Here is a 22,953-nt window from a genome sequence, read left to right as displayed (position 1 = left end):
AAGTGAGTTACTGTCAATAGAAAAATGTTACCAATGTTTTTTTATGGTGAAATTTGGGCGACTGAGCTGTCAGTTTACAGTAAAATCTAAGGTCGTTTTCACAGTGCATTACTGTAAACGGAAAAACGGTACCACTCTTATTTTTACAGTACATTTCTGAACTGAGTTGTTTTATTCTTCCATTTTACAGTGCATTTCAAGGAGTGCAGACCTCCTCCAAGGCTTAAAGCAGTTATTCTCGTTCTAGTGGGTCTTCAGTTGAAAGTTACGTAAAAAACTGATTTAAACGTTTAATCAGTGAACAAATGACTGCAGTTTAGGATTTTAATCGCTAAAAAGAGGTCAGGCTTTTATCGAGATCCCTTCCACAATCTGCTTCCTCTCTGCATGAAAGGTGCAAGCGCTGACATTGGACGACATTGACTATAATCTGACAGGGAAAACAAAAACTGCCAAACTTGAAAACCTTCCCGAACTTTGGACAACCGCAGAATGGAGGATCTTTTTCTGTCAGTGTTTGGGTGAAAAAAAAAAAAAAAAGACCTGAGCAATGAAATCCATCAGGTCTTAAGTAGGCCACCGGGGATGACAGCGCGTTCGCGAGATCACGGACATTCACTCGGCAAACATCAACCTCATCTCCATCACGTTTGATGGCAGCCATAAAACAAAACAAAACTGAATGCTGCCTCATCTGAAGCTGAAAACGCATCTAGGTGGTCAGCTACGGGGTCACCAATATTCTTAACGACAGTGTAGCTTCTCAACTGGCTATATTACAGAATGCAGACTTAGACATCATTTAAAGTAGTCAGTGTACAGCTTGTGCGGTCAGCATACAGCCGGTGTTGCGTGAACGGCTGGAAAAGCAAGTGAGTAACAAGGTGCCAGGTGCCTTTATTATTGTCCATTCTTTAACATGTACAAGACATATAAGAACTGAAATGAGGTTTTCGGTACAGTCCGAGGGAGGGGGTCCAGACTGAGGCCAAGGAAAAAAAAACCTCATAGCTATAGCACAAATAAACATGTTACATATAATCACAAAACTTGCAACAAAGGGGAGGGAGTGGGAGCCATGGAGGCCGGCTGCAGCTAAAAAGCGCTACTCAGCCGTCCATCACCCCGAAGGGGAATCAAGCTGTGGTTAACGCGTGGGGTGGCGGTGTGCATATGCCCATTGTCCAGGGTGTAGTGATGTTGTGTCTATGGGCCTGGAGCCGCTCTGCATGCAGTGCAAGCAAAGTTCAACTCCCAGATGTTGTTGAGGAGGGAGGGAGGTCAAAAGCGTCCATCATCAACAGAGGTGGGTAGAGTAGCCAGAAATTGTACTCAAGTAAGAGTATTGTTACTTTAGAGATTTATTACTCAAGTAAAAGTAATGAGTAGTCACCCAAATATTTACTTGAGTAAAAGTAAAAAGTATGTTGTGAAAAAACTACTCAAGTACTGAGTAACTGATGAGTAACATAAACACACATATCATATATATATATATATATATATATATATATATATATATATATATATATATATATATATATATATATATATATATATATATATATACATATATACACATACATTGATATATACAGTATATCATTTATATTTATTTATTTTGCCGTTTTTGTTTACATGTTAAAGGTGTTTTAATGAATATACATGCATGTTTAACACATATAGATTCCTTTCTTTCATGTTGACAAGAATATAAGTTGGTGTATTACCTGATTCTGATGACTTGCATTGATTGTAATCAGACAGCAGTGCTTAACGTCCACGTTTTCAAATGCAGGAGAAAAAAAGTTCCTCCTTTCTGTCTAATACCACATGAAAGTGGTTGGTTTTTGGTATCTTATTTGTCCAGCTTCCATATTCGTTTTCACACACTTTACAAGAAATACATTGGCGGCAAATTCCGTAGCTTGCTAGCTTGTTTGCGCTGGCTTTCGGAGACTCTTATTTTGAAAGCGCAGGCGCGATGGAGCGGCACTTTTATTGTGAAGACAGGAACTGTGCAGTCAGTCTTTAGGCTTGTGACGGGATGTACGTTTGAAATAAAAAAGTGTCTTTTTTCCTTCACACTTTTGATTGATTGATTGAAACTTGTATTAGTAGATTGCACAGTACAGTACATATTCCGTACAATTGACCACTAAATGGTAACACCCCAATAAGTTTTTCAACTTGTTTAAGTCAGGTCATGTGATCGCCTGGCTCTGTTTGATTGGTCCAACGTCACCAGTGACTGCATCTGATTGGTGGAACGGAGTCAAACGTCACCAGTGACTGCATTTTATTGGTGGAACGGAGTGAAACGTCACCAGTAACGCAGGCACTTTGAAGGTCTGTCTGACAGACCAAAACAAACAAAGCGTGCATTAACAGATCGATAAAAATTAGTAGCGAGTAGCGAGCTGAATGTAGATAAAAGTAGCGGAGTAAAAGTAGCGTTTCTTCTCTATAAATATACTCAAGTAAAAGTAAAAGTAAGTTGCATTAAAACTACTCTTAGAAGTACAATTTATCCCAAAAGTTACTCAAGTAGATGTAACGGAGTAAATGTAGCGCGTTACTACCCACCTCTGATCATCAAAATATACGTGTGTCGGTGGATAAGGTTCTACAAGGTGGGTAATGTTTTGTCGAAGACCGTGGGTTTCATTTTGCGGGACCAGGAGCAGAGCATCAGTTTATAGAACACAATCCAAACCCATGGGGGAAAAAAAATAACTATAACCAACACAGAAAGTCCACACACGTGGTCGCACATGACCAAAACTTTGTGGACGTTAAAAAAATTAAAAAAATCCAAGCACCATACACAATTCAAAATGACATCCATATAAATCAAATACAAGACACTTTTTTTTCCATACTTTGATGTTTATATACACTATATCGCCAAAAGTATTTGGCCACCTGCCTTGACTCACATATGAACTATATATACACACACACACACATCAACAGCGTGGCTTCGTAAAAAAAGAGTGCGGGTACTTTCCTGGCCCGCCTGCAGTCCAGACCTGTCTCCCATCGAAAATGTGTGGCGCATAATGAAGCGTAAAATACGACAGTGGAGACCCCAGACTGTTGAACCACTGAAGCTCTACATACAACAAGAATGGGAAATAATTCCACTTTCAAAGCTTCAACAATTAATTTCCTCAGTTCCCAATCGTTTATTGAGTGTTGTTAAAAGAAAAGGTGATGTAACACAGTGGTGAACATCCCCTTTCCCAACTACTTTGGCACGTGTTCCAGCCATGAAATTCTAAGTAAATTATTAGTTGCAAAAAAAAAAAATAAGTTTATGAGTTTGAACATCAAATATCTTGTCTTTGTAGTGCATTCAATTGAATATGGGTTGAAAAGCATTTGCAAATCATTGTATTCCGTTTATATTTACATCTAACACAATTTCCCAAATCATATGGAAACAGGGTTTGTGTGTGTATATATATATATATATATATATATTTATACACACACACACACACACATATATAGCCTATATAAATAAATACATATGTGTGTGTGTATATATATATATATATATATATATATATATATATATATATATATATATATATATATATATATATATATATATATATATACACACACACACATGTATTTATTCATAGTTACTTTACATGAAGTTTGCTTTTGGCCGCTGGCCAAATTGTTTCAGCCCACTTTGGCCTCCCCACGTCAACAAAGTTTGACTTCGACTATTAGCTAACCCCTGGAGTCCAAAGTACTCGGTTGGAAGTTAACATATCACCATTTCTTCCGGCAAACATACTTTGGCGTCATTTGCGATCGAGCTGGCAAGGCTCGCAATGATATGTTTGGATGGAAGTAATGACAAATCAATACGCTTGGTGGAGAGAATAATGAGGTGTGTGGGCAGCACAGAAATATTAACAAACAAGATGAATGCCGTGTGTTTTCTCCTTGCCATTATTGTGGAATATCAGCCTTATTATGAAGAAAAACACACCATGCAGTCTTCTGAAGACTCCATGCTGGACTATACAAATGAGGCCGTCAGGTGGCATTGATTGGCGCCACCTTGGTACATTTTAACCATCTCAGCAGAGTGCGGTTCTGCCTCACCAAATTAAAATGTATGATTTGAAAACCAGCAGTCAGGCTTTCGCCCGCCTCATTATTCCCTTTTTAGATGTGAAAATGTGCCGACAGATCGAATCAGACCTCATCCGACTGATGTCTGGGCCAAGAGAAAAACAATAACAGAAAACAACAAACCACGTCTCTCTCGCCGGCAAAACGCACTCGACTGCATCTTGTAATTAAAAGCTATTGCGTAAGACCCAGGCGTGTCGAGGTGCCTCGAACGGGCTTCTACCTCAACCCCTGCATCACTTAAATCTCTAGATCAACTTCAGGCCTGTCTATAATTTTTTTTGTTTTTTTTGTTTTGTCAGTGTTTTGTACCCTTTCCGTCAAAACCCTATTTTTAAGGCAAAAACAAAAAACATGCAATATTTTCTCTGAAATATTTAAGTAATCAAAGCTTTAATTAAATCAATAATTCATAACAGCATTAATTCTAATTCTTTATTATTTTATAAGCTATGCGTGTTTAAAACAAACAAACAAAAAAAACACTACATTTCTTATGGATCCAAAAAGGTCCCCGTCATAAAAGTGTTAAAAATAAGTCATACCTTCTTCTTTTTCTATTTTTTTTTATGTTTTTGATTTTATTCTTTCAACGCTAAGTCTCAAGATCAACTTCAGACCTACTCGTTGATTATAAGTAAACACAAATGTTTATGGTTTTGTTTGTTTTATGCCATTTTTGTCAAAAAAAACAGTTTTTTTTATGAGAAAAACACAATATGCAATATTTTCTCTAAAATATTTAAGAAATCGAAGCTTTAATTAAATCAACAATTCATAACAACATTGATTATAATTCTTTATTATTTTTTAAGCAATGAGTGTTTAAAAAACAACAAAAAAAAACACTAAAATTCTCGTGGATCCAAAAAGGTCCCACTCATAAAAGTGTTAAAAATAAGTCATACTTTCTTTTTTTTTTTTTTTTTCAAACTTTCAACGCTAAGTCTTGAGATCAACTTCAGACCTACTCGCGACTAAGACCTACATTTTTTTATGTTTTTGTTTGTTTTATGCCACTTTTGTCAAAGCAAACTTTTTTTTTTATGGCAAAAACACAAAATATGCACTATTTTTTCTGAAATATTTGGTGTGAAGTAATCAAAGCTTAAATTAGTTAAATAATTCATAACATCATATAATTCTTTATTATTTTTTAAGCATTGAGTGTTAAAAAACCCAAAAATAAAACACTAAAATTATTCTGGATCCAAAAAGGTCCCACTCATAAAAGTATTAAAAATAAGTCGTACTTTCTTCTTCTTTTTTTAAATGTTATTTTATTTTTTTATTTTTTTCAAATTTCAACACTAAGTCTCGAGATCAACTTCAGACCTACTTGTCGATTATAAGTAAAACAACAATGTTTATGTTTTTGTTTGTTTTATGCCATTTTTGTCAAAGAAAACTTAGGGTTTTTTTTATGACAAAAACACAAAATATGCAATATTTTCTCTGAAATATTTAAGTAATCGAAGCTTTAATTAAATCAATAATTCATAACAACATTGATTATAATTATGTATTATTTTTTAAGCAATGAGTGTTTTAAAAACAAAACAAAAGAAATACAAAAATTCTTGTGGATCCAAAAAGGTCCCAGTCTAAAAGTGTTAAAAGTAAGTCATACTTTCTTAATTTTTATTTATTTATTTTTTTCATTTTTTTTTAACTTTCAACGCTACGTCTCGAGATCAACTTCAGACCTACTCGTCTATTATAAGTACAACAAATGTTTATGTTTTTGTTTGTTTTATGCCATTTTTGTCAAAGAAAACTTAGTTTTTTTTTTAATGGCAAAAACACAAAATATGCAATATTTTCTCTGAAATATTTGGTGTGAAGTAATTGAAGCTTTAATTAAATCAATAATTCATAATATCACATAATTCTTTATTATTTTTTAAGCAATGAGTGTTTAAAAGAAACAAAAAAAACCCACAAAAATGATTGTGGATCCAAAAAGGTCCCACTCATAAAATTGTTAAAAATAAGTCATACTTTCTTGTTTTGTTATGTTATTGTTTGTTTTATGCCATTTTGTCAAAGAAAACTTAGTTTTTTTCATGTCAAAGACACAACATATGAAATACTTTCCCCGAAATACATTTCAAAGTGGAATATTTGACGTGAAGTTATAGGAGCCTTGACTAGGTCAATAATTCATAACGGACTCTGATGGGTTTTTTTCAACAATAAAATCTAGGACCTTTCTACATTTTAGAGTGAATATGGTATCAGCTTTTTTTTTTTTTTTACAGTAACATTTGGGCGACTGATCTGCCAGTTTGCTGTAAAATCTATGGTCACTGTGTTTATAGTGCAATAATACAAATGGGAAAACGGTACTTCTGTTATTTTATGGTCAAATCTGGCGACTGAGCTGTCAGGTTTTACATCACCCCCCTCCCGGCCCCCCTGCTGTGACAATGGATCAGCGCTTTGACGGTGCAGCTTGGCGCCCGCTGAGCGAAGGCGTGGATGAGGCACGTGGCGCTGTAAGGAAAACGCCGCGTTTACTTTAGGGGTGAAAAACGCTTGACCTATGCCCGACGTTGCAAAATTACACCAATCGAAAGGTGGGATTTGATGAGGAGGAGGAATGTGAGGGAAATATAGACACATTATACCTCAGTATAGACACAGAACTATAGTGTTTCTATTTTCATTGCTGATACACAGCAGAAACCATCAGTTACCATAGTAACCGCTAACATGACAAGACAATTAAACATAACCACGTGTCCTTAAAAAGAATGAAACAGCAGCTAAAAAGCCTACAAAGACGCTCTCGCTCACCAAAATACCAGCCGATACGAACCAATATTTTGGTACCGGTACTGGTACTAAAAATATTTTGGTTTTTTTCAGTACTTTTCTAAATAAAGGAGACCACAAAAAATGCATTATTGGCTTTATTATAACAAAAAATCTATGGGTACATTAAACATATGTATATTATTGCAGTTAAGTCCTTAAATAAAATGGTGAACATACTAGACAACTTGTCTTTTAGTGGTAAGTAAACAAACAAAGGCTCCTAATTAAGTCTGCTGACATATGCAGTAACATATTGTATCATTTATCTACCTATTATTTTGTCAACATTATTAAGGACAAGTGGTAGAAATGAATTATTAATATACTTGTTCATTTACTGTTAATATCTGCTTACTTTCTCTTTTAACATGTTCTATCCATACTTCTGTTAAAATGTAATAATCACTTATTCTTCTCTTGATACTTTACATTAGTTTTGGATGAAACCACAAATTTGGGTACCAATCTGATACCAAGTAGTTACAGAATGTGTCCAGGGACATATTTCCTGAGTTTATAAACATAATATACATTTAAAAAAAACTAAAGATGTGTGAAGCCAAAAACATATCAATGTAATCATAGTAGTATCGATTAGATACACTCCAGTACTTGATATCATTACAGTGGATGTTAGGTGTAGATCCACCAATGGTGTTTGTTTACATTTTGACGCAGGTGAGTTACGGTGTGTAGTGAAGCATGTTTAGCTATTCCTCGTCCTGCAGGGATGATACTTGTAAGAAACATACTTTATTTATATATATTTATATATATATATATATATATATATATATATATATATATATATATATATATATATAGTATACACACATATATAAATATATGTGTGTGTATATATATATAAATATATATTATATATATATATATATATATATATATATATATATAAATATATATTTTATATATATATATATATATATATATATATATATACAGTTTACACATATATATATATACAGTATACACATGTGTATATATATATATATATATATATATATATACAGTTTACACATATATATATATACAGTATACACATGTGTATATATATATATATATATATATATATATATATATATATATACAGTTTACACATATATATACAGTATACACATGTATATATATATATATATATATATATATATATATATATAATGAGATAAGTATGTAAAGCCTATATATTAAAAAATACACATATTTATAATAATACAATGGATATATACATAATGATTATTTTAATTGGATATTAAGAGTATGTGAAAATTCAACTCCTACCTGGTTTACTTCCGTGACGACCCCATTACGGTTTTTAATTAATCAGAAATATCAAGTAGTTAAAATGCGCCAAACATAGATAAGTGTTGAGAGAGTGTTTTGCATTTTTTCCCATCACCCCTTGTAATGAACTTAAATGGGTGTAATTTTGATTTAGATTTTCTTTTTTCTTATGTTGATTGGACTTTTTTTTTTTATAATATCTACAAAATTTAATGAGCAGGTTGTGTTGTGTGTGACCATGTTTGTATAATTTGTGTGCTGGTTGATTTTTTTTTTTTTGGCGCATCATGACTAGGGAAGGTTGTTTGGATTGGGTCATATTAGTGCAAGTACAAATACTAGTAGAATAACTTTTGTTGGCAGCTATTAGACCACTGGATACTTCTAAATGATATGAATACACCTCTCTCGACCAAATTGTTTATTGATATCAGTTAAATCAGTGCCGTCTAGTGGGCCAAATTGAAGTTGTCGTCTCGCTGGCCAAGTTTGGACACCCTGATATTGATGGTCATGTTGGTCATAATAAAAAACATTCATGACGTAAACAGCTGTCGACATGCTTCAACCTGTAAGAAGTGCTTTGTTAAGTACAGTATCATTCACCAGTTTCTTTAATAAGGACACATTTTTAACTCATTAAAATGCATAATCCCTATATTACCTGCCAGTGAGCTCCCCCAGTGACACAGTTAAAGTAGCTCAGGAAGAGGGACGCAGTGCAGATTTTCTTAACCATGCATGAATTATTGAAGAACCAGAAGGTTAATGGCGGCGTCGTGCATTGGACGGACCCAAGTGAAGACACCAGGTAATAACGTGAGGACATTTCGTGCAAAGTGCGACAGGTCAGGTACGAAGGTGTTAAAATGATCCGCAATAATTAATTGTGTTGTGAGTCGTGTGTTTAATTAAACAGCGACCTAAAACTGTCAAAAAGGTTCCAGTAGAAGAGTCAGCTCAAAAGCGTGTTTATCATGTTTACAGTCTTTCCAATTGAAAAATTTGCTACGATATGCAAACTGTACTATTTACCATTTGGGTTTGTAAATCTATGTTTAACTGTACTTCTCTTGGGAGAAGTGGCATGTCCTGTGCCTGGCAGTTCTTTCCATCGAAGATACACTATATTTCCAAAAGTATTTGGCCACCTGCCTTGACTCACATATGAACCTGAAGTGCCATCCCATTCCTAAATAAGGGTTTAATATGATGCCGGTCCACCTTTTGCAGCTATTATAGCTTAAACTCTTCTGGGAAGGCTATCCACAAGGTTGCAGAGTGTGTTTATAGGAATTTTCCACCATCCTTCCAAAAGCGCATTGGTGAGGTCACACACTGATGTTGGTCGAGAAGGCCTGGCTCTCAGTCTCCGTTCTAATTCATCCCAAAGGTGTTCTATCGGGTTGAGGTCAGTACTCTGTGCCAGTCAAGTTAATCCACACCAGACTCTGTTATTCATGTCTTTATGGACCTTGGGTCATGTTGGAAGAGGAAGGGTCCCGCTCCAAACTGTTCCCACAAGGTTGGGAGCATGGAATTGTCCAAAATGTTTTGGTATCCTGGAACATTCAAAGTTCCTTCCACTGGAACTAAGGGGCCAAGCCCAACTCCTGAAAAACAACCCCACACCATAATTCCTCCGCTGACCCCTCTCTGTCAGTTTGCGTGGTCAATGGTAAATGGGATATACTTGTATAGCCCTTTTCTACCTTCAAGGTACTCAAAGCGCTTTAACACTATTTCCACATTCACCCATTCACACACACATTCACACACTGAGGGCGGATGCTGCCATGCAAGGCATTAACCACAACCCATCAAGAGCAAGGGTGAAGTGTCTCGCTGAAGGACACAACAGACGTGACTAGGTTGGTAGAAGGTGGGGATCGAACCAGGAACCCTCAGGTTGCTGGCACGGCCACTCCGTCAACTGCGCCACGCCGTCCCCAGTGGCCTACCACTTGGTGGCTGAGTTGCTGTTGTTCCCAAACTCTTCAATTTTCTTATAATAAAGCCAACAGTTGCCTTTGGAATATTTAGGAGCGAGGACATTCCACGACTGGATTTGTTGCACATGTGGCATCCTATGACAGTTCCACGCTGGAAATCACTGAGAGCGGCCCATTCTTTCACAAATGTTTGTATAAACAGTCTCCATGCCTAAGTGCTTGATTTTATACAAGCCATCCATTAATTGGATGGGTGGCGAAATACCTTTGGCAATATAGTGTATGTATCTATTTGGTACTTTTCACTGATTGGATTGAGTGTTGCTCTGCAGACGGAATCTCTGGGCGAAGCGTGCAGGTAGGATATGATTTATTTCTCATAAATCATGCGAAATACAAACAGGAATCAAAGGCATGGAAACAAGAAGTCATCCAACGTAATTGTTGCATACTGCAAATAAGGAAGCCAGACCGAGTGTGTCGCACAACGTGAATAAGCACCTCTCTGATTAGTGCCTGGCAGCAGGTGAGCGTGCCGAACACTAATCAGAGGCAGGTGAGACTATTTAGCACCCATGGTAACCAAAACACAAACCCAGGGGTTGCTGAAAACAGAACTGAGGTAGTGGAACTAATAGAACAAAACATGATCCGGTAAAACAGATCATGACACTCTTGGAAATTGGATAACATCTTGGAGAAGCTTTCCACTGTCCAAGGACAAATTATGATCAATTTGAGAGCCACAATTGACAATTATAGCTGACAAATTTGAAAGTGTATGCTGGCCTAACCAAAAAAACAATCCTTATCTTCAATTCAAGTTCCTTTGCTACGGCCTCGGTAAGACCCCAGCGAGACCAACACAGCAAAGGACACCACGTAAAGTCCCTTCCTCCTTCATCAAAGACACCTGGGCTGCCGAGAATGCCTAGCGGCGGTACCTTTCAGGCTTGTGGACAATACACACACCCATGGACTACGACACAGATACGCACAGAGGGTCTAGTTTGGGACCTATTTTTTTTCCCCCTCCCTATCCCCATCCCCCCCATGTTAATCTCAGTAAAACTAAAATATTGCTATTTGGTAACAGTAGAAGAGAAAGTCAAACACAAATACTGATAGACGGAGTAAATATTGAAAGGGTAAAAGAAAACACATTTTTGGGTGTAATAATAGATGATAAAATGAACTGAAAATCTCATGTAAAAAGTATACAACATAAAGTGAAGTGAAGTGAAGTGAATTACATTTATATAGCGCTTTTTCTCAAGTGACTCAAAGCGCTTTACATAGTGAAACCCAATATCTAAGTTACATTTAAACCAGTGTGGGTGGCACTGGGAGCAGGTGGGTAAAGTGTCTTGCCCAAGGACGCAACGGCAGTGACTAGGATGGCGGAAGCGGGTATCGAACCTGCAACCCTCAAGTTGCTGGCACGGCCACTCTACCAACTGAGCTATACCGCCCACATCAAAAAGAAACACATCAATAATGAATAAAGCAAAACATGTTCTGGACCAAAAATCACTTCATATTCTCTACTACTCACTAGTGTTACCATATCTGAGTTATTTTTATAGAAATATGGGGGAACAACTACACAAGTACACTTAATTCACTAACTGTGTTACAAAAAATATAAATTAGAATAATGCATAATGTTGGATATAGACAACATATAAACTCTTTATTTATTAAATCACAATTATTGAAATTCAACGATTTGGTGCATTTGCAAACAGCTAAAATTATGTACAAAGCAAACTATAGCCTGCTACCCAAGAATGTACAACAATTCTTCTCAACAAAAGAGGAGACATATAACCTTTGAGGAAAATCTAATTTAAAACATTTGTATGCACATACAACACTTAAAACCTTTAGCATATCCGTATGTGCAATTCAATTATGGAATGGATTAACCAAAGAAATCAAACAAAGCACCAATATGATTCACTTTAAGAGACTGTTCAAACTACAAGTATTCACAAAGTACACAGAACTATGATGAACATCTTACGATGGTATATTATTTATTTATTATTTATTTGGTCACTGTTCTGGTACAGAGAACAAGGAAATTTGATAAAATTAATATGTTTAGGAAAAGGGGTAGGATTAAATACACCCTGCTTTGTCCTACTCCTTTTCGGACGTGCTGCAATGAAACAACTGGCATTGTGCAGTTTTATGCATGTTCCAAATAAACTGAAACTGAACTGAACTGAACTGAACTGAACTGAAAATGTTTACCTTTTCCTACCTTTTTTTACAGGGCGCCGCACATAGGTGGCAACCCTTCAGTCTTCCTGTTCTGCATACCCTTCCCACTGTATATTATACAACTGTTTGTCTGCTCTTGGACGGTTGTAAGGAAAATCATTCTCTTCGTTTTTTTAAGCACTATTGCATTATTCTTTACCAGGGGTGTCAAACATACGGCCCGAACAGGTTTTTTCCGGCCCGCGTGATGAGTATAAAAATGAGCTGCTTTTGGTCACTGGATGTCACAATAGCAATTCTGTTAGGCAAGCAAACGGTTTATACAAGGGCCAAGCAAGAGGTACACAGTATAGGGTGACCGTGGCTCCTCTTCCTCGACCCACATGAAACTTAAACCCTGCCGTTTTATGTTTCCTGCTTCATTTGGCACCCGTGTTGCCCCAAAATGTCTCTGTCAAAAACAAGAAAAGTGAACTTAGCACTTTTTACCTCTGTTTCTTGCGGTTTGTTGAGTTAGCACTAGATTGATACATGGACATGACAGAGGAAGTATTTGATACCTAAAAGAGTTTACATGTTGTGGTTTTTGTTCAATCCCAGAAAGACTGTGACTTAAAGTTTCATCCTGGCTTTGTAGATACACTGAGACCAAGTCTAAGACCATGTCTACACTAAGTCGTTTAACCCCTTAAACATATCATTATTTAGCCCAAGCCCCGTTTCAGCCACACTAAATCATCGTTTAAGGTCCTCCTTCTCGGACAAATTTTTACACGGGTAAGTGCGCCGTGTATTTCTTGATTCTACGGCTCTTAGCTTTGTATGGACTCATTGATCGTTTACGAACTGATTTCGGAGAGGAAGTGACGCCCGAAAGACCGCACTCCACACAGGAAGTGACGCCAGAAAGTCATAACAAACATGGAGGCGGATCATGCAGATATGCCCGTGTTTCTCCTTCTTCTACATGTACAGGCGCTTTTGGAAATCACACATCAATACCTTAAGAGAAGGAAACGGGCGATTGCAGCTATTTGGGATACAACACATCTCAGACGGCAAGATAACTTTCAAACGTCTGGGTCAGCTGTGAGTCTATTTACCAAAAACACGTTGTCCCTTTCTCCCGTGGATGTGATACAGCCAGTGTGTGACTACAAATATTGCTTTATGGATGTGACTGTGAAATGGCCAGGGAGCGTGCATGATGCCCGCATCTTCGCCAACTCCGCCATTAGCACGCAGCTGAAAGATGGAACCATCCCCTCGTGTCCCAAACTGTTTATCGCACTGTCTACTTCCTCATGTCTAGTAAAGATTTGTTTATTTTATGACGGCTCCGGTGTTTTTCACTACAATAGGGCCCCACAGCACACTGGATTCTAGTTCATTGAAATACCACAACACTGGATATTGTTCAAAGGAGATACATTAATTTAAAAACATGCACACAAAAACCAGCAAACAAATGCACAGCAAATTATTTACAATATAGCTCTTTTAAATAACTTCACAGTGAAGTAAAGTCATCTACTGGAGAGCTTGGAGCAAATGGACGCGTTGCACCGGTGGACGGAGGGGGGCCGGGGGTCTTAAACGGTGGCATTGTTGCGTGTGGACACGGATACGGTTAGGTGGAATTTACCCTGGATGACCTTAGTGTAAACGGGGCCTAAGCTCATTGTGTTTTTGAAGCTGCACCAGTTTCCTCAGCATTCTCCACAAACTTGGAAGTGTTTTTGTCCGTAGGATTAGTTGTGATTTTGTACGTTATCGTAATGTGCTTGATCAAAGTAAAACAAAGAAAACAACTTGGAGTTGACTTAAGTGATCGTGCCATGGTTTCACAATTACGGCCCACTTGGGAATAGATTTTCCTCCATGCGGCCCCTGAGCTAAAATTAGTTTGACACCCAGGGGTTTCCCGCAACGTTTTGTTGTTAGGGCGGCCGCCTTAACAACAAAGAGCCACCGCCTAAACTAACGTCTTAACAAGATCTCCAGCCACACGTGCGCATTTAAAAAACTATCTCTGTTCCCAAGCAAACGCATACACTGAGTGTCATACGGCATACTTGCCAACCCTCCCGGATTTTCCGGGAGACTCCCGAAATTCAGCGCCTCTCCCGAAAACCTCCCGGGACAAATTTTCTCCCGAAAATCTCCCGAAATTCAGGCGGAGCTGGAGGCCACGCCCCCTCCAGCTCCATGCAGACCTGAGTGAGGACAGCCTGTTTTCACGTCCGCTTTCCCACAATATAAACAGCGTGCCTGCCCAATCACATTATAACTGTAGAATGACCGAGGGCGAGTTCTTGGTTTCTTATGTGGGTTTATTGTTAGGCAGTTTCATTAACGTCCTCCCAGCGCGGCAACAACACACAACAGCAGCAGTCACGTTTTTGTCTACCATAAAGCAGTTTGTCTGCCGTAAACAGCAATGTTGTGACACTCTTAAACAGGACAATACTGCCATCTACTGTACATGCATATGTGACAATAACCTCTATGGCTTTTAGAGAGTGCAGTGCACAACTGTGCACACAACAAGGAGACGAAGCAGAATGCATCATCAGAGAGGGTGTTCAGCATGGTTAGAAAAATAGTGACAGATAATAGAACAAGGATGGACAATTTAACCCTTAACTCAACAATGAGTAGATGAGTGTTATGTGTGTGTATATGTGTAAATAAATGAACACTGAAATTCAAGCATTTCTCATATATATATATATAGCTAGAAATCACTGAAAGTCAAGTATTATTATATATACTTTGGGGGCGGCATGGCGTAGTGGGTAGAGCAACCGTGCCAGAAACCTGAGGGTTGCAGGTTCGCTCCCCGCCTCTTACCATCCAAAAAATCACCGCCGTTGTGTCCTTGGGCGGGACACTTCACCCTTTGCCCCCGGTGCCACTCACACCGGTGAATTGAATGAAGAATGATAGGTGGTGGTCGGAGGGGCCGTTGGCGCAAATTGCAGCCACGCTTCCGTCAGTCTACCCCAGGGCAGCTGTGGCTATATAAGTAGCTTACCACCACCAGGTGTGAATGATTGATGGGTTCTACATGTAAAGCGACTTTGGGTACTTAGAAAAGCGCTATATAAATCCCAGTTATTATTATACTTGGTGAATTCTAGCTGTAAATATACTCCTCCCCTCTTAACCACGCCCCCAACCACGCCCCCCCACCCCCACCACGCCCCCCGAAATCGGAGGTCTCAAGGTTGGCTAGTATGTCATACGCATGCCAAAATACTGGGGGCGCTGTAGCCTAGGACTAAAGGCCATTTTAGTCAATCAGAAACATCCAAACGTCATTACCGGAGGCGGCATATAGCAAAAATGGCGGGTCACGGCAAGAAAGAATGATATATGTGGACTGACAGAGAAGTACAGCTTCTTTTAAGCATCGTTTTGGAGTTTAAAGTTAACAAAACTCAACAAAGTGTTGACTGGGAAACTTGCCGGTCCAAGTATGGGGACATTCTTACCCTACTTTGGAGTGGTACGGACTTGGAAGGACCCATCCATCCATCTATTTTCTACCGCTTATTCCCTTCGGGGTCGCGGGGGGCACTGGAGCCTATCTCAGCTACCTGGACAAGTCGCCACCTCATCACAGGGCCAACACAGATAGACAGACAACATTCACACTCACATTCACACAGTAGGGCCAATTTAGTGTTGCCAATCAACCTGTCCCCAGGTGCATGTCTTTGGAAGTGGGAGGAAGCCGGAGTACCCGGAGGGAACCCACGCAGTCACTGGGAGAACATGCAAACTCCACACAGAAAGATCCCGAGCCCGGGATTGAACTCAGGACTACTCAGGACCCTCGTATTGTGAGGCAGACGCACTAACCCCTCTTCCACCGTGCTGCCCAGGGACATCTGAGGAATTTCCTCATCGGAAACAGGACATCACAAAAACAACTATCGACACTAAATTGAAAGCGATTCGTGGAAAGTACAGACAAGCAGTCGACGCAGGTGGAAGAACTGGTTACGGTAGTGTTGTTTTGCTGTACTTCCAACTATGCCAGCAGATCTGGGGCGGTTCTCGATCAACTACATCCATTACATTTGGAACATAAACATCAGATTATTTTTATTTATATAAAATATTGTTTTTTGGTTATTTTTTGATAAACAATGTGTTTAATGTAATCAGAGTCTGTAGTCTATTGCCGCCACCCCCCAACCCCTCAGGCTTAACTAAGACATTTACTGGGGGAAACACTGGACACCCCTGTTCTATACAATGCAGAGGTCAGTCCTTGGAATCCAGGCACATATTTTTAAATGAAGCCCCAGGTGTTGGAACTTCGGGCATGCAGCTACCAATACTCCACTTGGAGGAACAACCGCAAGACCTTCACATTCTAAGGCTCTACTCACCTGTGTTCAATGCCAAGCACATGCACCTTTTTTACAATGGATTCCCATCATCTCATGATTTCATGGCAAAGTGCTGCGGTCCACAAGGCTTTTGACTGATGCACTAAAGCCGCATTAGTCATTTTTTGTATTTATTTTTTTCCTCCACAGATTGGAGCCGTGGCAAATTTAAGGAAGAAAAAAAAAGGCCAAAGTGTTTAGGGTGAGGAAGGCACGCCAAAGTTCAAGACGAGGCTCGCGAAGAAAGCTCTTTCAGCGAAGGCTTTTAACGCGTGTGTTGGTACTTTGTCCTTTGCTGTCTCGTAAAAGCTTCTAGTCTCAGACAACAGAACTTAAATCGCGTTAAATGAACACATGAATCGGCGAGGGTGGGAAAAAATAAAATAAAACACACAACATAATTGACTGTGAATGTCTGCTGCTACTTACTACTTTGAGAAGCAATCATCCTCTCAGCCATGGCGCGCTTTTTTCTCTCCTCCTTCGCTGCGGTCGCCCCGATTCTCACTCTTTATCTAAAAGATCACGAGAGAGAGGGAGAAATAAAGAGAATGACGGGAAGTGACAATCAATACATGGAGTGTTTTCAAAGCTTCCTGTAAATCAGAAGTGTATCGCAAATCCCAATCAATGCTGCGAGATGGTACCTGTCACATATGAACTGATACGGTGCCAATTTAACGGTACCTGGAAATTGATACCACTACTCAACGGTAACAATTTTCTGTAATTTTGTGCGTGTTCTTGTGTTAAATCACAACGTCTCTGTTTTTTATTTACTTTTGAGTCTCATTTGCAAGTATGCATTCATTTGAGTGGCCATAGTCAGGAAGTAGTCTTTGCCATTACGTTGCATGTGCCAGCCTGGTCTTTTGTTGATTTCCTACAAAGTGTTTATACTGTAAGTATTGGAGGAGATCTTGCCCCAAGTGGAGGAGTTGAAGTACCTCGGAGTCTTGTTCACGAGTGAGGGAAGAGTGGATCGTGAGATCAACAGGCGGGTCGGTGCGGGGTCTTCAGTAATGAGGACGCTGTATCGATCCGTTGTGGTGAAGAAGGAGCTGAGCCGGAAGGCAAAACTCTCGATTTACCGGTCGATCTACGTTCCCATCCTCACCTATGGTCATGAGCTTTGGGTCATGACCGAAAGGACAAGATCACGGGTACAAGCGGCCGAAATGAGTTTCCTCCGCCGGGTGGCGGGGCTCTCCCTTAGAGATAGGGTGAGAAGCTCTGTCATCCGGGGGGAGCGCAAAGTAAAGCCGCTGCTCCTCCACATCGAGAGGAGCGAGATGAGGTGGTTCGGGCATCTGGTTAGGATGCCACCCGAACGCCTCCCTAGGGAGGTGTTTAGGGCACGTCCGACCGGTAGGAGGCCACGGGGAAGACCCAGGACACGTTGGGAAGACTATATATCCCGGCTGGCCTGGGAACGCCTTGGGATCCCCCGGGAGGAGCTGGACGAAGTGGCTGGGGAGAGGGGAGTCTGGGCTTCCCTGCTTAGGCTGCTGCCCCCGCGACCCGACCTCGGATAAGCGGAAGAAGATGGATGGATGGATGGGGTATTGTACTTCTTACCAGTGTTAGGGAAAAAGGCGTGACTAGCAAAAAGTGATCTAATTACTTTTAATGATGTGCTTGGCGTAACGTGGCAGGCTACTTTTGATGCGGTTGTCAACAAGACATCAGAAACAGAGAAAGTAAGTTCAATGCAGGAACTAACGTTTTACTAATGCAAGCAAAAAATGTTTCAAATAAATAAATGAAAAAAAAAAAAAATATATATATATATATATATATATGTATATATATATATATATATATATATATATATATGTATATATATATATATATTTTTATTTTTATTTTTTTTTTATCAAGTTCCTTTTAGTGTTGTGCTGGTTGTTGCTTGCATTAGTAAAAAGTTAGTTAAGTTAGTGATACCAATATTTTGCTACCGGTACCAATATGTATTTCAATACTTTTCGGTAACTTTGATACTTTTTTATATAAAGGGGACCACAACAAATTGCATTATTGGCTTGATTTTAACTAAACATCTTAGGGTACATTAAACATATGTTCCTTATTGCAAGTCTGTCCTTAAAAAAATAGTGAACATACAAGAGAACTTGTATTTTAGTAGTAAGTAAACATACAAAGGCTCCTAATTTAGCTGCTGACATATGCAGTAACATATTGTGTCATTTTCCATTCTATTATTTTGTCAAAAATATTAAGGACAAGTGGTAGAAAATTGATTATTAATCTACTTGTTCATTTACTGTTACTATCTGCTTACTTTGTTTTAACATGTTCTATTTACACTTCTGTTAAAATGTAATAATCACTTATTCTTCTGTTGTTTGATACTTTACATTAGTTGTCATCAGTCACATTTGTCCTATGGTGTCTTTCATTTAGTTATTGAAGTGTATTTCTAGTCTTTTCACCCCCTCCCGGGCAAAAGGACAACACGGCAGTGCGGCTGGATCAAAAGAGACGTCGGAGAACCAAAAGTTGCTTCATTACAAGCAAGTTTCATTATTCAGGACTGCAGTACCCGGAGGAGGTTAAGTCAAAACAAATGAGGCACTCCTAACCTGGAGAGGCCGAACCACAGTCATGTAAGGAGTTGTTCATGTGAAAGTGTCTACAAAAAAACTACCGTATTTTTCGGAGTATATGTTGCACCGAAGTATAAGTCGCACCTGCCGAAAATGCATAATAAAGAAGGAAAAAAACATATATAAGTCACACAGGAGCCCGGCCAAACTATGAAAAAAACTGCGACTTATAGTCCGAAAAATACGGTAATTTAAGTCATAACTTAATGAACCAAAATCAATGTTGTTACGAATTATTGACCTATTTATTTGTAATTAACGCACATCAAATATCTCATTTTGAGATGTTTTTGGGGGGAATTATTGCATATTTTGTGTTTTTGCCATTAAAAAAACAAAAGTTTTCTATGATAAAAAAAAACACAAAACAAACAAAACCACCATTAAAAAATAAAAAATAAAAAATATATTAACGACGGATAACTCTTGAATTTGACCTGGAGATTTAAATTTTAAAATTAAAAGTAAAAAAAAAAAAAAAGATAATATATTACTTATTTTCAACACTTTTGGATCCCTAGATTTTTTTTAAAGATTTTTTAAAAACTGTCATTGCTAAAAAATAATATTGAATCAAATTCAATTTTGTATAAATTATTGATCTATATGAGGTTCCGATTACTTAACATCGAAATATTTTTGAGGAGGAAATATTGCATATTTGATGGGTTTACCATAAATAACTCAGTTTTCTATGACAAAAATGCATACAACAAAAAATCCCATAAAAACCATAATAAAACGTATAATCCACAAATAGCTTTTGAAATTGACCTAAATATTAAAATTTGAAAATTGAAAGTAAAAAAAAAAAAGTGACTTATTTTCAACACTTTTAGTGGGATTTTTAGTGGGATTTTTTTTTAAACTGTCATTGCTCCAAAAAATAATAATGAAACAAAAATCAATGTTGTTATGAATTATTGACCTATTGAAGGCTGTAATTTACCCAAACATCTCATTTTGAGATGTAAAAACCTAATTTAAGAATAATAATAAAAACCTAGAATCGACAGAAAGCTCTTGAAGTTGACATGGAAATTTAAGCATTGATCTAGACAGGTAGTCTCTTCTCAAGGATACGGCTATCACTTTTGCATTCCTAAATCCCAATTAGAGCCTCTTTCCTACGAGAAGTGATCCAATCCACCTGTGAATATCAACCCAAGGGGGCCTTATCTTATTATATGCTCAAACTGAAATACCACTATTTAATTAAACTTGGTGGTTTGCTTTCTCCAAGTTGGATACAAGTCTTCACCATAAGCAAAACACGATATGAGCGAATTAATTCACTTCATCATGTAACTAATCAAAATAATACAGCGTTTGAGTGTGCTGTACACTCACTAAGGTTTCATTTACCCATAACTACTAATCTCAGTAGCCTGCTCAGTGGCCTTGTGGTTAGAGCGTGGGGACGTCGTGTGGATCTAGTTAAAAGTGTGAGAGTGCAGTCCTTAGTGGGGCCAGCAGGGGATCATCTTGAGTGCAGACAAGTCAGCAGCGCAGAGACGTCCCTAAACTTGGGGTTAGAGTGTCCGCCCTGAGATCGGTAGGTCGTGAGTTCAAACCCCGGCCGAGTCATACCAAAGACTATAAAAATGGGACCTATTGCGTCCCTGCTTGGCACTCAGCATCAAGGGTTGGAATTGGGGGTCAAATCACCAAAATGATTCCCGAGCGACGCCACCGCTGCTGCTCACTGCTCCCAGGGGGAGGAACAAGGAGACAGGTCAAATTCAGAGGGTAATTTCACCACACTTAGTGCTTGTGTGACAATCAGTGGTACTTTAACTTTGTCCTGAGCTTTACGATTGATTTATGCTTGGCTTTTATGTCAAAGCAATACATGATCTTTGATAAGTTTGGGTCCCGTGAAGGGAACCGTGTTTCTAAATCGAGTCGTGAGCTACAGAAGATTTGGGAGAAAAACAGCCCTCTCGGATATCATACTGTTTGTCTTTAGATCCTTGGGCTAAAGTTCTTTATCTTTCCAGAGCCTCCAGCCAAAAAGTGTGTCCTAAGGCGTGCACAGAAGCTCGCCGCTCCCGCTCATAATGACTTCCTTCATCCAGGCTGCAGCATGAAACACGGCACGCGGCCATTATGCACAAGGCGTGCCTGACTTGGTAATGTGATGATAAGATTGGGGGGGGCACAGCTCTCTCCTTCCAAGTCCAAAGACAGAGAGAGGACGGAAGATGTTGGACTGGGGACGCTCTTGTTAGAATTACTCTTGACACCGCACGCTATTAGCGCACCATTAAGAGTTCAAGGACAATACCCCAGCACTTTTTTGATCCTTTATCTGTTGGCTCCCCTTGTTAAGCCTGAAGCCGGCTCCCGACAAAGACCACGGAATATTGATGGGCTGCGTTTGAAGGAGCCATTTAGATGAATTCATAATCCTCTTTTTGTCCGCCCTGGAACGTCTTTTGACATCCCAGGTTGAGAAACAACGTCTTTATGTTTCCGCACGGACATTATCGGATACTCGCCGCGTACATAAAACAGAAGGCGGTCAGTCCTAAATGATGGATTCGTACATTAGAGCCTAATGAGCCTGTAAGGGAGCTGTTGTTTCAGGACGTGACAACAAACGCGCGCTTACTCGAAGGGATCTTAATTCTGTTTCGAGCGCGGCATCATTGCACATTATGCGACTTAATAAGGCCTCGACGAGGAGCCGTCACATCCTGCCCCCTGAAAAATTGTAAACGACTCCCCGGCCGGCCACAAGTCTGGCCTTGATTCCCAAGGACGCATTAGCGCATCATTTGCCAGCTGGCGTCAAGACGCGACGCCCATCACGACGACGGTCCCCAGCTCTTCGCCGCGCGACCATAAAAGCATGCCTAATGTGCCCGGCCACCTGGAGAGGCTGGGAGAGACGCCGCATCAGCACAAACAGACACCAGACGGAGACAACTTTTCAAAAACACTACTGCAAAGTTTTTGTTATTTGAAACCAGACGACCTGGTCGGTTGTAGCAATCCAGACGGCCGATGCAATGGCTGGAGACACACCCTTGTTTTTGTTTGCAGAACATCACAGCACTTTATGAATTTTATTTTATTTGTTTATTTTTTTTAATTATTTTTTCTCAACCCCCCTAACCCCCATTGTTTACCTGTATCTCACCTTTTTTGTAAGGGGCGCCGGAAGTTGGCAGACCCGTCAGCGATCCTGTTCTGTCTCCCTGTAATGTTTGTCTGCTCTTGAATGGGATTGTGCTGAAAATTTTAATTTCCCCTCGGGGATTAATAAAGTTTTTCTGATTCTGATTCTGAATTTGATTATCAGCAGCCTAGTTCCCAGCTAGCAATTAATGCACACGTTTCCAGCCAGCCATTAATTAGCGTCCTACTTGACAGCAAGTTTGATCATATTAGGCCTATACTGGCTCACCTGTTTGGGTCCCACATCAACCTTATGAAAGTCAGTGACTTCACTATAAAAGT

At 39.1% G+C, this 22,953-nt stretch overlaps 1 protein-coding gene across 4 annotated transcripts in view; it reads right to left on the bottom strand.

Moving 5' to 3' along the window:
- lingo2 (leucine rich repeat and Ig domain containing 2) overlaps positions 1-22,953 on the bottom strand; it is a 704,576-nt gene that overhangs the window by 317,156 nt on the left and 364,467 nt on the right. For all 4 annotated transcript variants that reach the window (XM_061976604.1, XM_061976605.1, XM_061976607.1 and 1 more), the window contains one exon: positions 17,291-17,376. The gene's annotated coding sequence lies outside the window, so the exon portion shown is untranslated. The remainder of the gene's footprint in view (positions 1-17,290; positions 17,377-22,953) is intronic.

Source organism: Nerophis lumbriciformis, linkage group LG16 (genome assembly GCF_033978685.3).
Source record: "Nerophis lumbriciformis linkage group LG16, RoL_Nlum_v2.1, whole genome shotgun sequence".
Lineage (NCBI taxonomy): Eukaryota > Metazoa > Chordata > Actinopteri > Syngnathiformes > Syngnathidae > Nerophis > Nerophis lumbriciformis.
Note: the sequence above shows the minus strand (reverse complement) of the source record. Positions and strands in the feature narration are given on the sequence as shown.